The sequence below is a fragment of the Meriones unguiculatus genome, chromosome 5 (assembly GCF_030254825.1).
Source record: "Meriones unguiculatus strain TT.TT164.6M chromosome 5, Bangor_MerUng_6.1, whole genome shotgun sequence".
Taxonomy (NCBI): domain Eukaryota; kingdom Metazoa; phylum Chordata; class Mammalia; order Rodentia; family Muridae; genus Meriones; species Meriones unguiculatus.
The window spans coordinates 48,513,613-48,525,943 of record NC_083353.1 but is presented as its reverse complement, the minus strand read 5'-3'; the positions used below and the strand labels follow the sequence as shown (position 1 = coordinate 48,525,943).

Sequence of the window (12,331 nt, the reverse complement as noted above, 5' to 3'; positions counted from 1 at the left end):
GTGTGTGTGTGTACATTTTCTGTGTAGTGATAACAAACCTGTTGAGAAAGAAACAGTCCCATTCAAAGGAACCTCGAGTAAATGAAAAAAAATTAAATAGTAACCATCTTCAGAGTAAACCCTAACAAGGAGTTGAAACTTACTCAATGAAAAAATGTTTAAACACTGAATAAAGAAAACGCTAGAATAAAGCAAGTACCCTCCTTCATGCTCCTGAACTGATAGGGTTAATATTGTGTAAATGACTGTACTATCAAAAGCAGTCCACAGTTGGATGCAATCTCTGTCAAAATTACAAAGTCACTCTTCACAGAAGTAGGAAATACATTCTAGGATTTCTATGAACACAAAAGACAATGCACATTGAATATTTAACAATAAAAGATTTTTTATAACAAGGGTTGGAGGTAAATCTCAGCAGTTAAGAGTATTGGTTGCTCTTTGGGGGAGACCCCAGTTTGGTTCCCAACACCCACCTGAGGCTCTCAAAAAGTCTGTATCTCCAGTTCAAAAGGATCAAGCACGCAGTGCACTTATATACGTTACCTGCAAAACACTCAAAAATAAGCATCTATTTTTAAAATCTCAGAGAAATGAACATTCAGGAAGGTGGACTCAGCTCCCCAGGGTCACACAGCAGGTTCGAGGTTGGCCTGGAATGTGTGCTGGTATCTCTCTCCCTCTCCTCCAGAGAACAATGGCTTCATAAAGCAGGTAGACAAAGGCCACCTCCTCTGCCACACCAGCCCCAGAAGTCTTTCAGGAACCACTTGCAACTGGATGGCAAATGGCCTGTTCCAGAGAGTAGGACAGAAGCCAGCACCCTCGGGGAAGAGGTGTGGGCTTTTCCCACCCAGCTGAGCTCTGTTGTTTGCACATTAACATGTTCATGGAGCCACTGTGGCAGCATTTGGACTCCCCCCTTGGCATGAGTTGGGTATCTGATAATGGGTGCCGTTCCTTTCCTCTGAGGGTTCCACTCCCACTGGGTGCCTTGTGTGGAATCTTAGACAATAGATGTTATAGTCTTTGGGAAGTTTTTAAGCCTATATGGCTCATTTCTTTATTAATTTCTTTATTAATTTCTTATTCTTTATTAATTTCTTTATTAATTATTTATTAATTAATTATTTATTAATTATTTATTTATTAATTAATTGATTATTAATTTCTTTGTTGATTTCTTTATTCTTTATTAATTTCTTTATTAAATTAATAATTAATTAATTTCTTTATTAATTTCCTTATTAATTTAATGATTAATTAATTTCTTTATTAATTTCTTTATTAATTTCTTTATTAATTTACTTACTTACTCATGATGTGGTAATGGGGCATAACCCAGAGCCTATCACTTGGCACACAAGGACTCTACCACTGTGCTACAACCCCAGGCAGTCTTTGGGTTTTTTGTTTTGTTTTGTTTTGTTTTGTTTTGTTTACTATCTGCTTAGTTCCTTACGTCTCTGGAGTAAATTAGCAATTTTACTTTATGGACATTAAGTTGTTTGGTATAACATCTAGAGGTTTTCAGAATTGCTCATTTGTGCGCATCTTGTGAGGAGGTGAGGTTTTAATTTCGAATGCAGACAAATGCACTTAATTTTACTTCTGTTGCATATGTGCTATAAAAGAATCATTTTTGTTACCCTGGCTTCTGTAGTGTGACTACTTAGAGGCACTGAAAGCCTTAGGAAAAGAAATGGGCTGTATGTTCAAACCTTGTCTAACAGTCACCTCCTCACTGACTTTTACCTACTAGAATTTCTTAAGAATCTTTGCAGCACAGGAAAAATTCTCATGTTGTATGCTAGTGACACAAAGTCCAGCATACTTTCATTGACAGCCAGGTTGAGCGATTTGCCATAGGGTATCAATTTGCTCCTGCACGAAGTCAATCCTCTGATTGAACACCATCAAGCTTCCTTTTAGTTGAGCATTAATTCCTTTATGTACAACTAAGGCATGAGCTACATTGGCTCTTTGGGTGGATGACACCTAAATGAACATCTGTACAAAGTCCCAATTTATTTCTAATATCAGAGATCAGACCTCTACTCTTGCCTGATGCATCTAAAACAAGAAGGGGGAACTGTAGAGAGCTGTGGAATGCTATGCCTTAAAGATGGAGCTGGTTTCTGCCTTCCACCTTCCCGATGGTGAGTGCTCTCTGTCATGAACAATTCCACATTTGGCTAAGGCTGAGGATCTGGCTTGCTTCCATGTATGTGGACCTATCTGCATTGCCCCCGTGGCACGCCTGGGTTGGCTACTCAGAGGCTATTTAAGCTGTGGGCTGGCTTTCCCCGGGGTCCGAGGATTGTTCAATGTTCCTGAATAAACTGCATTGAAAAAAAAAAAAAAAAAAGAATCTTTGCATTCCCTGTTTAATTTTATGTCATCCCTTCACCTTGCTCTGCTTGTTGGAATAGTCACCTGAGGTGCTGTGATGATGATTTAGCCAGGACAATGATTGTCAACTATACAGTGAAGATGGTCCTAATGGAGATGATACCTGTGTCCATTAATCTTTTCTGTGTTCCAGTCTCTGTATAAACATTCCTTTTTCAGAATAGAAATGCCCAACTATCTCGTAGTTCCAGGAAATCTTTGAAGAATTGAGCTCCACCCTGTCCTGTTGCCTCTACTTGGTTTTCCCCAAACCTCATCTTTTGAAGAACCTATGTGAAGAGATGGACAGGAACTGACCTACTTCCCTTGTCCTTGAGACAATGAGAACACTGGGAGGGAGGTCACAGTTGCTCAGGAGGAGTCACTGGGTGGTGGGGGAAGCAGGTTGGGCTGTGGCAGGAACCAGTGTCAACAGCTGGAGTCTGTAGAGCACTCCTCTAAGTCTTCTTATTTCTTTATGTTTAAAGAGTATTTTCTTTCCACTGACTACTACAGAGAGATTTTTAACAGTGGTTATTACGAATATTTTAACTGCCGGTGTGACCCTAAGCTGAACCTCACAATCCTATCCATGTACAAATACAGTGGACATTTCTTAGCTGTCTTCGGAGCTAGCTGCCGGTCCTTAATTGAACCCTCCCAGATGTTGGCTCATAGCATCCCGGACTGCAGCCCCTCCATGGTATCTCTGCATGCAGCGTCTACACCTGGCTGGTGGCTGTCTTGCCTTCACTGTGGTGCTAGCCATGTCTCCCCAGTGTCCCTAATTTTCCAAGCAGAACAGCACAATAGGAAGGACAGGTTCTCCATTTAACTGCAGTCCAATCCCAACCACAAACAGTACAGCCACACCCCTCAGGCCTTTTGCCGAGTTTTGCTTCACCTTAGGTGGTGATGTTGTGACATGCTGCTGTCAGGCAACATGATCACGGCAAACCAAAGTCCTTTGTGGGCATGAGTCTGGACATGAGGTGTAAGTGTGGGGCAACCACACTATGCACCATCTTCTCATTCAGAAACAGATATGTTTGAACCCATGCTGCAGAGGAGAAGACAGACATCCTGCCCTCAAACTTCACCCTGGATTCTGTCCACCAGAAAGGTCATAAGTGACCAAACTTGGAGCAGGGTCTGTTAGGGCTTTCTGCTCTCTGCTTTTGTCGTGACCACTGCATCAAGTCCACTATCTATGAAATGTGTCCCTAGTTTGGGGCTGTGTGAGGTTCTATTTCTCACAGGATGGTGAAGGACTTAGCTTCTCATGGGATGCCACTCTGTGGAACTGAAGAGACTGCTCTTAGATCCCTGTGTGATGTGACTTTTAGCAACACTTTGCTCTGAGGTCCAGCCTTCGCTGCTGGCTCTCACTAATGAAAGTGCAGATTTCTCCTTGCTGCTTCTTTCTCTATATTGGGCATGCTTTCTAATCTGCATGAAGAGGCCCACACCTCCATCCCAATGCACAAAATTCCCAGATGCGGGTTAGTCAGATGTCACATTTCAGAAATTCATTTTCTGTGACCGTGATCTCCTTCCCTTTCTTCAGAGCAGCAGAGGCAGAAAGAGTGTGATTTCTCCATGTGCAAAATGCACTGTTGGTGCAGGACACAGTGGCTAGGCAAGGGACACTTCAGCAATTCAGGAGGCAAACTACATTTACACATAAAGTAAAAATGAAACATTTTAAAGTCTTTTTTCTTTTAAAGGAAACAGTGGTATATTGGCTCAGAAGTCATTGTATGTCTTTCCTTTAATGAGCCATGATGTTTACATATGTGAGCCATGTTTGCCTGAGGAACGTGATTGCTGGTTTAGTTGTCTGTAATAGATGACTAATGGAATATTTTTTACAGCATTTCCTGGGGCTGCATTGAGGAAGGTGACCTGGTGCCTGGGATGCCAACAGAGTATAACTGGACTGTACTCTGGAGAAAAGGGCTACTTTTCCCTTTGCTGTATCTGTGAATTTAACCTGTAGAAAAACCTTTGCAGTGGCTTTAAAGTAATTATAAATAAACTCACAAATCATAATCATTATTGTAGGCCCACAGCACCCAGACAACCCTGTCCCTTAATATCTGTAAGGGCAGTTAGCCAAACCACACTGAAAATGACAGCATCCACCACCTTTGATTCACAAGTAATTAAAGTTTGGGATGGTATGAGGATTATATTGCTATGTCTGTAATCTTGTGTTTAAAATGAGGTAAAGGAGCAGGGAGCTAGATCTGAAGTTACTCTTATGATATTACCAGTGTATAATATATACAAACAATATATTTCAATATTCCTTTTTCCCTTTTATTAAACACATGTACTAAAATACATGCATGTCACAAAGGTTGTGTTGGGTCCTAGTGATCAACTGTAACCCATTAAAGACTGAAACAGATAAATGTCTATGATTGACATCTTTGCTGAGCTTTTGATGGGAGCCAACTGTCTGTTCTCAGTCAAGATGAAAGCTGATTACACAAAATAGCAAGAAGAATGGTCAGTCAATTCCAGAAAGAGACAGTGGAACAGGACTGAAAGTTAGGTTCAGAGCAGAGGCTGTGTGAGGTCATGGTGCTCATGCCTTAGAGCACTGCAGCATAGCTGTTGTCCACACCAAGTGCTTGCATGTTCCAAAGGAACACAAAGACCTGAAGGTGTCAAACACAGAGAAATGACAGTATTTGAAAAGGTGGAAATTATCCTGCCTTGGTCAGAGCAGGACACAGAGATGTGCTGAATTAAGATACTGTAACCCTCATCTAAGTAAAAATCTATGCCAATTAAAATGGAAGAGAAATCCACTTGTTGAGATTTTTACAATTGTCTACCTCAGTTCTGAAACTTTAAATAGCATAACTTGTTCATGGGTGCTAAACACATCCCTCCTCTCTGGGGAACTTATGGATCCTTAAGTACACGGACACAGAATAAGCTACAGAAAGCAAGCACCTTACACACCTTAACTTTCTGATGAAATTCCTTTTCCATAATGAGGGGACAAATTTACAGCAACATTGTCTTCCTGTTTAAAAAATGTGAATGAAAACATAAACAGGCGCCTTAAATTGTGTTGTATTTACTTATTTGAAGTGTGTGTGTGTGTTATGTCTGTGTATATATCAGTGTGCTGTTTGCATGTGCAGTGCTCACAGAGGGCAGAATTCGGCATGTAAACATATATTCTAAATGTAGGCTTAGCCACTGAGCCGTCTCTCCAGGCCAAACACGTATATTACAGTAAATACTCTATCTAATGTCTTTCATCAACATTTCCTTATAATTTAACTCAAGATTTATTTAATTTTATATTTAATTATTTGTTTGCATTATATGCAGATGAGCGCAGGTGCCCTAGGGGCCAGATGAGGTCATCCATGCCCTATTGCTGGAGTGACAGGTGGCTGTAAGCCAGTTGACTTAGATGCTGGAACTGAACTCAAAGGCCCTGCAAGACCAGCCAGAGCTCTTAACCTCCAAGCCCTGGCTTCAGCCTCCTCTCTCTGCACTTGACTGTGGCTATGACTTGACTATCTGCTTTGTGCTCCTGATTTCACCTCTCATTAACGATGGTCTATGACCTGAGAGTTAATCCAAATAAACCCTGTCCTCCTCTATGCCAGTTTTGATTATGGTGTTTTAGTGCAACAACGGAAACAGAAAGGGGAAATAATCAAAACTTTTGAAGCTTTTCCTATACCTGACAAGATGACAAAACAAAAACCAGGCAATGCCCCCCCAAAAACTCAAAATGAGGCAGTGGTAAGGAATCATTTCTGTAATACATGATCATTTTAATACACAGGAAACTTGAAGCAGCAAGGGAGCGCACCTATAGGTACACAATCCAGGCATGACTGACAATGAGAAGGTTTGGCACTCAGGAAAACTTGAGTACAGAGGGGTGTATTGGGCTGGGCCCACCAATATTCCTAAAGGCAATAGTGTTTGGTACCAATGTTGCTGTTACTGTTTGTGATGAATAATTTCTCTTGCCTTTCTTCTCAAATGTTTACTCTATTTCCTTGTCTCATACAATGAGAAGAATCAAGACCCTTTATGGAGCTGTTGACACATTATACATTTTTCTCTGAGGTAGGCATTGGGATCTCCTTCAACATTATCCTCTTCCTCTTCCACCTTTTTGAGTTCCTTCTTGAAAGCAGGCTCCGGATCATTGACCCACTCATCAGTCTCTTGGCCCTCATCCACCTTGGGATGCTAACAGTCATTGGATTCGCAGCTGCTGACATTCTTGCATCTCAGAATATGTAGAATGACATCAAGTGTAACTCCCTGTTCCACTTGCACAGGCTTTTGAGGGGCCTCTCTCTTTGTGTCACCTGCCTGCTGAGCATCCTTCAGGCCATCATCCTCAGTCCCAGAAGCACCTGTCTGGCAAAGTTCAAACCTAAATCCCCACAGCAGAGCCTGTCCCCCCTTCCTGTGCTATGGGCCTTTACATGTCCTGTGGTGCTCACTTCTCCTTCTCCTATGTTGCTGAGTTCAATGTCACCTCACATGGTTTCATAATTGTCACAGAATCTTGCATTATTTTACCTATGGGGTATAGCAGCAGACCCTTATTTTCCATACTGAGGATATTTCGAGATGTGTCTTTTCTAGGTCTCATGGCCCTCTGCAGTGGGTACATGGTGGCTCTCTTGTGCAGACACAAGAAACAGGCTCGGCGCCTTCACAGAATCGGCCTTTCTGCAAAAGTGTCCCCACTGCAAAGGGCCACCAGGACCATCCTGCTGGTCATGAACTTCTTCGTCCTGATGTACTGTTTGGACTGCATCATATCTGCCTCAAGACTGATGCAGGACAGTGACCCAGTCCACCACAGTATCCACATGATGGTCTCCAATGGCTACGCCACCGTCAGCCCCTTGCTGTTCATTGGCACTGAGAAACGAATTGCTTGCTTCTTATGATCCTTGGTGGGGAGGACAGCACATGCTTAACGAGTAATTGAAGGACGAGTGCACTTAAGGAGCCAACTGACAGATGCTCGCTGACAGATGGTGAATCCCAGGCTAGTGTTCATGCTCCTCCAGAAAACTGAACAAATGACTCCTGCTTTGTTAAACTGCTTCCATTGAAATGTGGGTTACAACACCTGTGGAAATTTGAGCCAAATGTCTTCATGCGCATTTCTGCTTGGTGTCAGCAGGGGCCACCTGTTACACATCACAGATTAGGGTGCTCTGTGCACTCATCAAGAAGCTACACTGTGTAGCACTTTTTAATAAGCCAATCACCTTAACACTTTGTATTTTACCTAATTAAATATGGATGCATTATCACAAAATCGCATATCATTCATCAACAGTTCTTTCATAGTTATGGAAAAATAATTGATTCAAAGTCTCAGATGCTTGCTTGTTTATATTAACAGCACTTAACCACAGCCACGATGGAAATAACTCTCTGTCCGTAAGCAGATGAATGTACCAACCACGTGTGGCCTTTATATATCATGGACTATTACTCAGCTTAAACAGGAAGGAAAGCCACCTGTAGGTGTAGGTCCACCACAGAGGAACACATACTTCCCGTGACATGTCAGTCACAGAATGACAAGCTTCTGTATATCTAGGGGTGGAACTGAGAGTACTGTACTGTAATTTTTCAAGAAAGGAAAATGCAATGGTGTTTGCCAGGGGTTGAGGAATGGCACAGTGGAGAATTCTTAATTGGTGTAGAATGACCATTCAGAAAAAGAAGAAAAAACAGTAATCTTCTGAAACCCAATGAGAGGCTGGAGGGGTGGAGGGGTCTGGGCTGGGTAGGGGTGAGGTAACAGTGCTTTCTGCACAAGCATAAAGACTGAATTTGAATCTTCAACACCTATGTAAAAGCCATGCAGGGTGTGAGTTCTTATAGCCTCCAGCACTGAGGGGAGGGGAAGGGCTGAGGTGCAGAGGTGCCCTAAAGCTTTATGTGGCACACTGATCCCTTGCTCTCTCCCCCAGCCTGCATAAACATCACAGACTGCCCTCTGGGTAGTGATTGTCCTTTACTCCCCGTTTCTTGGCAGGAAATATGATCTTTTCCACAAAGTAAAACTTCTTGTGCTTGCTTCGGCAGCACATATACTAAAATTGGAACACTGGAACGATACAGAGAAGATTAGCATGGCCCCTGCGCAAGGATGACATGCAAATTCGTGAAGTGTTCCATATTTAAAAAAAAAAAAACTTCTCCCCATAGTGATATAGTTTCCAATCTCCCTGTCCCACCTGCCCCAATAAACCATCCTACCACACACCATCACACTAAAATTGACCAAGGAGGACACCATCATACCAGACACCATCATATGAGACACCATCACAACAAAAGAGATCAAGGAGGACACCATGACTGAAGAGACCAAGGAGGAAGTGAACGAGGGAAACACCATCATACCAGACACCATCATACAAGATACCATCACAACAAAAGAGATCAAGGAGGATACCATCATAACTGAAGAGACCAAGGAGGAAGAGAACGAGGGCGACAACATCAGGCCTGGCCAGCCTCAGGACGCTGGCACAGCTCTCCCTCAAAAAGAGACCGAGGACAACATCACACTTGGCCAGCCTCAGGACACTGGCACAGCTTCCCCCCACAACCAGCGTCAACGCTGGAAGCGGGTGAAGAAGACAATCATGAACGGCCTCAGACATCTGTGCTGCTGCTGCCTGCCACCGGCTAAGACAAAGGCCGCCTCATATAAGAACATGACTCCAATGAAAAGGGACCTTGGAGCCACCCTCAGCACCAGGTGAGTGCATTACTTCACTTCATTTTATTCACTTTTCCTTCTGTCCTTTGTAACTAATCTCTCCCTAGTGCTATAGTTTCCAGTCTGCCTGTTCTACCTGCCCCAAGATGGGTTCCCATGTTGAGAACTGAGGCCTACAAGCAGCCTGATGGGAATTCTTTAGAAAGAGCCTCCTGCCATTCTTTTGCAAGTGCCCCGCACCCACAAACATGCCAATCCCATCACAGGTTACATTGCTTGAGTCCTCAGACCCAACTCAGAACAAAGCCTGGAAAACTCAGTCTTGGAGTGACTGCAGTGGTAGCTGTGCCCTCTCTTGACACCAATTCTGCCCTAGTTACTCACCTCTTGCATATCTATTCTTGTTCCTTCAAGGCGACCATTCACATTGGATCCCACACTCACCACCACATGCCACACTGTGGAGATGTGATAGGTGTCCTGACAAGTCTAACTAGAGACTCTTGGAGGAGCAACCCACTGTGTCCCTGTGTCATGGCAGCCTCAAGCCCCTACCTCGTGTATGTACCAGCTAGACAGATCTTAAGGCTGCTTCCATTTCTTCAAGTCTCTGCCCTTTGCATATTCTTGCACAGTTAATCAGCCTTGCACAGCCTTTGGGGAGAGTTCTGGGAAGCCTTATCTTTCCATCCTAGTATCACAGTGGTAAGACTTCATCTCTTGTGTTCTTTCTCCCTAGACTGTATAGTATAAATGATTTATAAAATCTTTATACTATAGTATAAAATGATCTTTATATAACTTATATTATTATAAAGATTTATAAATCATTTACACTATAGTATAAAGATCATTTAAATGACCTCTATATAATTTATAATATAAAGATTTATAAATCATTTATACTATAGTATACAATAAATGATAGTATAGGATAAATTATAGTATAGTATAAGTGATTTATAAATCATTTATACTTTAGTATACTATAAAGGATAGTAAAGTATAAATGGTAGTATAGTATAAATGATGCTATATATAGTATAAATGATAGTATAGTATAAATGATACTATATATACTATAAAGGATAGTATAGTATAAATGATACTATATATAGTATACATGGTATAATTTATACTATACTATCCTTTATATTATACGATCATTTAAATGATAGTATAGTACAAATGATACTATATATAGTATAAATGATATAATTTATACATATACTATAAAGTATAATATAAGTAAAGTATAAATGGTAGTATAGTATAAATGATACTAAATATAGTATAAATGATATCATTTATACTATACTATCATTTAGAGTATACCATAGTATAAATGATTTATAAATCTTTATAGTATAAATTATATAGGGATCATTTAAATGATCTTTATACTATAGTATAAATGATTTATAAATCTTTATAATAGTATGTTATATAAAGATCATTTTATACTATAGTATAAAGATTTTATAAAGCATTTAAAGTATAAAGTTTTATAAATCATTTATAGCATAAAGATTTTATAAATCATTTATAGTATAAAGTTTTATAAATCATTTATAGTATAAAGATTTATAGTATAATAGGCAAAGAATTGCTTCATCTTACTAGATATATATGTAGGTTCATTATCAGTCTTAATTTGTGAAGGTATCCCCAAAATTTCCATTATTTCCAATAACTGTGTAATTACACTTAAAGCAGTTGCCCTTTGAAACCCTGGGTATACACCTATGGTACGGTGTACATACCTTTGTTTTCCAAATTCTGCAGAATGAAACATATCCATCTGCGATATTTCACTTTTTTCGTATCCCTAGGCTTACTTCCAGCATGCAGTCTAGTGTGGTTATACAGAGGACATGTGGGACATTTTTTATTATTTCTTTGCTTGTTGCCCAAGTTATAGAAAAATAAATTATCTTTTACTTTTAACATTGTGTCTTTCATGAAATGTTGAGGTGTTGTAATTGATCAGTTTCCTCATTTGCTTGTACCAATGGACCTGGAAAGCCTGTATGAGACCGAATCTGCGTGATATATAACGGAGGGTTTCTACTTTTGTTAAGCCTTTTGCAGTTGCATGAATAATAAAGTTAATTCTAAACCATCAGGAATAAAGTCAGCAGTTTCTATATGACAAACAACTCATTCTACATATTGAGAGCCAGCAATTATATTAAGATTCAGGGAAATCTACTAATACCATAAGGATTACATACAATTTTGATTTTTGAATCGATTTTTGAACTGAACTATATGGTCTTTTGATCACCTGGCTTTTATGTGTGTGTGGGTGTGTGTGTGTGTGTGTGTGTGTGTGTCTGTGTTGTAAATCTTTAATCTCTCACTTGGGAGACAGAGAAAGGTGGCTGTCTGAGTGAGATAAGCCTGGTATACAGAGTAAACGACAGGACAGCCAGGGCTACACAGAGAAAGCCTGTCTTGAAAAACAAGAAAACAAAAAACGGTGACCATCAAAAAGCCGCAGTTTTCCATCTGTAAAATGGGGACACAGTCATTGTAGGATTCTTAGCAAGAATGCAATCCTTAAGGCTCCAATATCAACCATGGTGGTCAGCACACTGGAGGGTTGCAAAGCCATTGCAAAGGCTTTGGGATCCATTTTCTCTCATCAGGAAAACCAAAGGAGTTCAATAGTCTTAGCCTATTGCTTCACAGCCACCACCCTCTGCCTTCGGGTGAACCAGTTTAATCCTGGGAGGTTTTCCCAACTAGTCTTGGGGCTGTGTTCACAAATTCCACACCCAACAGTGTTCAGTTGGACTTAGCAGAGCATCCGGGTTTTCCTGCCCCTACCCTGAACCCCACAAACCCCAGAGCAAAATGACACTGGCAGTAGCTGAGCATGCGTTTTCCTCCCTGATTCCACTGAGACTGTGTTATTAGGATTTCACTGCTTATTCTAAAGAACAAGTTAATTTTCCATTTTTGCATCAAATATGGAAAGGAATTACCCACTCACTGAGCTTCGCATATTTGAACATAAACTGGGCTCTTACAGGAGGAAGAGGGTCACTGGCACCAAGGGAAAACTGGACAGAACTGACTGGCTGGCTCAGGTCCCTACTCCTTTAGCTACCTGCCTGTCCTGCTACCATGCCTTCCCTGTCCTTATGGGCAGAAACTGGGCGAATCAGTATGGTTGGTGCCCAA

General features: G+C 41.0%; 1 pseudogene; it reads left to right on the top strand.

Annotated features, from left to right (window-relative positions):
• The first annotated feature begins 8,483 nt into the window (after positions 1-8,483).
• LOC132654500 (U6 spliceosomal RNA) lies at positions 8,484-8,598 on the top strand (annotated as a pseudogene).
• Positions 8,599-12,331: the final 3,733 nt, after the last annotated feature.